General features: G+C 41.7%; 1 pseudogene; it reads right to left on the bottom strand.

The window, feature by feature from the left end:
• Positions 1–1,822: 1,822 nt before the first annotated feature.
• Positions 1,823–2,164, bottom strand: LOC102832908 (annotated as a pseudogene).
• Positions 2,165–4,705: the final 2,541 nt, after the last annotated feature.

Genomic DNA, 4,705 nt, shown 5'->3' with positions numbered 1-4,705 from the left:
TCTGAACTTTATCCATAGGAAAATGCTGTCCTTTTGATTTCAATGCTGACGGTGACAGGATAATACCCATATGCCAATAAGGAAGACCAAAGTCCCGGCATAGCACTGTAGCATAAGCTAACCACAAGGTCAGTAGTTCAAGCCCACCAGCTTCTCCCTTGGAAGCTTTATACAGGTCACTATGAGTCTAAATCAAATTGACAGCACTTAACAGTAATATCCTGGTGTGGATGGATGGAGTCCTGGTGTGGCGCTGTGGGTTAATGTGCTGGACTGCCAAGGTGGTTTGAACTGAAAGGTCGGCTGTTCAAGCTCACCAGCCATTCCTCAGAAACCCTATACAGGGTCACTATGGGTCGGAACTGACTCGACGGCACACACCAATAACAACAACAAGGAAGACAAGTTAATATTAGTTATTATTCAAATTTACACATGGACCACAAAAGCCAGTGATGAAGAAACTAAAGAATTCTACCAACTTCTTCAGTCTGAAAATGATCAAACATGCAATCAAGATGCATTGATAATTACTAGTGATTAGAATGAGAAAGTTGGAAACAATGAGGAAGGATCATAGTTGGAAAACATGGTGTTGGTGATAGAAAAGATGCTGGAGATTGCATGATAGAATTTTTCAAGACCAATGATTTGCTCATTACAAACATCTTTTTAAAGAAATATAAAAGGACCTCACCAGCTGGAATACACAGGAATCAAATTGACTACATCTGTGGGATGAAACAATGGAAAAGCTCAATATTATTAGCCAAAACAAGGTCAGGAGCCAACTGTGGAACAGATGATCAATTATTCGTTTGCAAGTTTAGGAGTCCTGGTGTGGTACTATTGGATAAGCACTAGACTGCTAATCACAAAGTCAAAAATTCAAACCCACTAGCTGCTCCTCTAAAACCCTATAGAACACAAGTAGGGAATGTCCAATCATTTGGTCTGACCCTGCCAAGGCAACCACAATTACAAACATCACATTTGTTGTTGTTAAGTGCCATTGAGTCATTTCTGACCCATAGTGACCCTGTATAGGGTTTCCATGGAGCAGCTGGTGAGCTTGAACCACCAACCTTGCTGTTCAAACTGGCTTTGCAATCTGGCGCATTAACTCACAGAAGCAGCCATCACATTAGGGTGAGTTAATTGAATGTCTGACCAAATATAGCATGCTAATTTTTAAGTGGCATGGCAGGTTAATGCACTGGACTGCAAGGTCGGTTTGAACTGTAGGATCAGCAGTTCAAACTTACCAACCACTCCTCAGAAACCCTATACATGGTCACTATGAATCAGAACTGACTTGATGGCACTTAACAACAATTTTTAAGTTGATAATTTTGTATGGCCCAAGATTGATGTCATAAATTTTGATTGAAGAAGGTTCCCCATCCCTGCTATGGAGTCCTGTGTGGTGTTGTGGGATAAAACACTGGACTGCAAGATCGGTTTGAACCACAGGGTCCATGGCTCAAACTCACCAGCTGCTCCTTTGAAACCCTATACAGGGTTTCTATGAGTCAGACATTTATTTTACTTTATTTTTCAAAATTTCCAGAACCAGAGTTTCTAGAGGGCAAATAATAAAATTAAAAAAAAAAAATAGAAAAGTTTGATACACTTAAAAGGCAACTATGACAAACGAGTGTAGACTCAGAAAAGGGACTTTTAGACCTGGAGGAAATGTGGAAGTGTCCCACCTTTGCACATTGGTCCACAGTGTCTGTGGAACAACAGGAATGAACACATATCCCCATATGTCAATGTCTGTGTCCTCCCAGTGCTGGGGTACAGTGAGGAGGCCTTCTCACTAGCTGGCCCAGTCCTGGAACCTGAAACAGTCACTTGCAATCTTCCACACTGTATTGCTGGCGAAGGCTTGGGCTGTCAGGATGAAGTTCTGGTTGAAATCCCGTTGTTTGTTGCCCTCAAACTTCACTGACCCACAAATAACAACAAGGACTGTGGCTTGGCTTGGTGTGGCTTCATCATGAACAGGCTGGCAGTCTACTACATTGATTTGGAACTCACTGGAAGGTAACATTTCAAAAAACTCACTTAAGGATTCTTGTCCCGAAACAGCATTTCCATTTCATACGAGGATAGCCGTGCTCATGTACAACCAGGACAGCAGACGCCTCCGTTCGTCCATGGTGGTATGATAGATGTTAACAAACTCCTATAGGGTTCTGGTGTGGCACTGTAGGATAAGCACTCAATTTTATGGTTTTTTTAAACTGCAAGGTTAGTGGTTCAAACTCTCCAGCAGCTCTTTGGAAACCCTATACAGGGTCACTATTAGTAGGAACTGACTCGATGGCACTTAACAACAACAACCCCTGCTATAGAGGGTCGCTGTGAGTCCAAACCAGCTCAACAGCACTTAACAACAACTTGAGGATGAGGCAGAAGAAAATTAAAACAAGTCTATGAGATCCAAAATATGACTTTGAATGTATCCCACCTGAATTTAGAGACCATCTCAAGAACAGAGTTACACATTAGCCACTAATAACTGAAGACCAGAAGAATTGTGGCATGACACCAAGAACATTGCACATGAAGAAACTAACAGGTCATTAAAAAGACAGGATAGGAAGCACCAAAATGCATGACAGAATAGATTGAAATTTTCTCTTGAGCATAAAGAAGCTAAAGCTAAGCCATAGTTTGTTGTGATCCACACAGCTGAATGTCTTTGCATAGTCAATAAAGTATAAGCAAGTAGTTTCCTGGTAGTCTCTGCTTTTAGTCAAGATTCATCTGACATCAGCAATGATATCCTTCATTCCACATTCTCTTCTGAATCTGACTTGAATTTCTGGCAATTCCCTGTAGATGTGCTGTTGTAATTGATTTTGAATTATATTGAACAAAATTTTACTTGTGTGTGATACTAATGGTATTGTTCAATGATTATTGTATTATTTTGGATTAACTTTCTTTGGAATGGGCACAATTTTATGGATCTCTTGCAATCAGTTGGCCAAGTAGTTGTCTTCCAAATTTCTTGGCATAGACGAGGGAGCATCTACAACACTGCATCAGTTTATCGAAACATCTCAGTTTGTATTTCATCACTTCCTGGATGCTTGTTTTTCACTAATGCATTATTCAGTGCAACTTGTGTTTCTTCCTTCAATATCATTGGTTCTTTTTTTTTTTTGCTTTATTGTGAATTATGTGATAGTTTACATGGGAGAACATTAGCTTCACATTGATCCTTTCGTATATTGTTTTCTTGCTATGGTTACAATCCCCTCCATGTATCATACACCAACCAAAGGGTATATATACCCTGCAAGCCTGCCTCCTGGTCATCAACACAGAGCCCCTCTCCCTCACCATGTCCAAAGCCCCCAGCTGCTCCATCTCTCCACTTCATCATCTCTGCCTCCAATTTAGCATCACTGCTTCTCTGGGTAGGGTTCTGTTCTCTGCTCTTCTCTCTTGATGGTCCCAGGGACCTCCGCTCCTAGACTGCAAGGTTAATCACTCCCTTCCTTTTGCCACAAAACATCTACCTTTACATTTCCAGCCCTTGCAATCAGTCCTGATAACAATTATTCACTGTTGTATTGAAAGAGACCCATCCACATTTCCTTTCATCAGCCCCGCCTAGACAGATTGGATACTACTCAGTGGAGATTCTACCTTCCTCCAGGCCCTCTGGATCTAGGTTCCCTCTTGATAGCTTGTAAGCCCGTCACTTCTAGCCTCTTTAGCCCCCTTCTTCTGGATAGTCAATGTTCAAGTTGCCCATCCCTGTCTTCTCCATGTATGGAGGGGGTGTGAATGATCCTTGCTGTGAAGATTTGTTCCCTCTTTTGATCTACTGCATCCATAGGTGTAGGTCAAGTTCATCAAATTCCTCTTCTTTCTTCTTCTAGTTGAGCTCTGATCATCCAGTCATTGAAGCCAGGACAAGTGGGTATTATCTGCAAGTGTGGGTGTACTTATGCATGTGCCCTCTCTTTTTATCAGCTGGATGCTTCACTCTTCACTGTAGTCCTCTGTGGCTATGTCACTGACTCTGGGCTCAAGAGTCCCCTGGACTGCTGGCCAACCAGATCTCCACCCAGGTTCACAGAAGTCTATTGAACATTGTAGGGCTTAGCTCGCAGCTTCATTGCTGTTACTCCCTCACTTCCCCTTATCGGTGACAAACATGGTCACCAATCAGAACATGTATTCCCATTGAGTCTTAGTCTTAGAAGGATGTTTGCCCTGAGGGGACCCGACCACTTGCCTTGATGTCTCCTGGGCGAGCCACTTGTTTGTTCTTGTAGTCAGTCTGCCTATATTGTTTTGTATTTTTCCTGTCAGTCTTTCTTTCAAGAAGTGTCTTCTGTTCTTGTGGCCACTCCAGGATGGTTTGCTTGTAATACCATTGGTTCTTGATCATATACTCCCTCATAAAATGGTTGAATATCAACCAATTATTTTTGGTATAGTGTATCTGACACAGGAATAGACTTGACAGCAACTGGTTTGGTTCTGCTTTAGGCAGGCAAACTACAGCCTGGCCCAAATCTGGCCCTCCCTTGCTTTTGTACAATTTGACAGAAAATAATGCTTTTTATATTTTTTATAATTGAGGAAATGTTTTCAAAAAGAAAGAGGAAGGACAATATTTCAGGGCATGGGAAAACTCCATAAACTTATAATTTCACTGGGCATAAAGTTTTCTACC

The sequence above is a fragment of the Chrysochloris asiatica genome, unplaced genomic scaffold (genome assembly GCF_000296735.1).
Source record: "Chrysochloris asiatica unplaced genomic scaffold, ChrAsi1.0 scaffold00107, whole genome shotgun sequence".
NCBI lineage: Eukaryota > Metazoa > Chordata > Mammalia > Afrosoricida > Chrysochloridae > Chrysochloris > Chrysochloris asiatica.
Note: the sequence above shows the minus strand (reverse complement) of the source record. Positions and strands in the feature narration are given on the sequence as shown.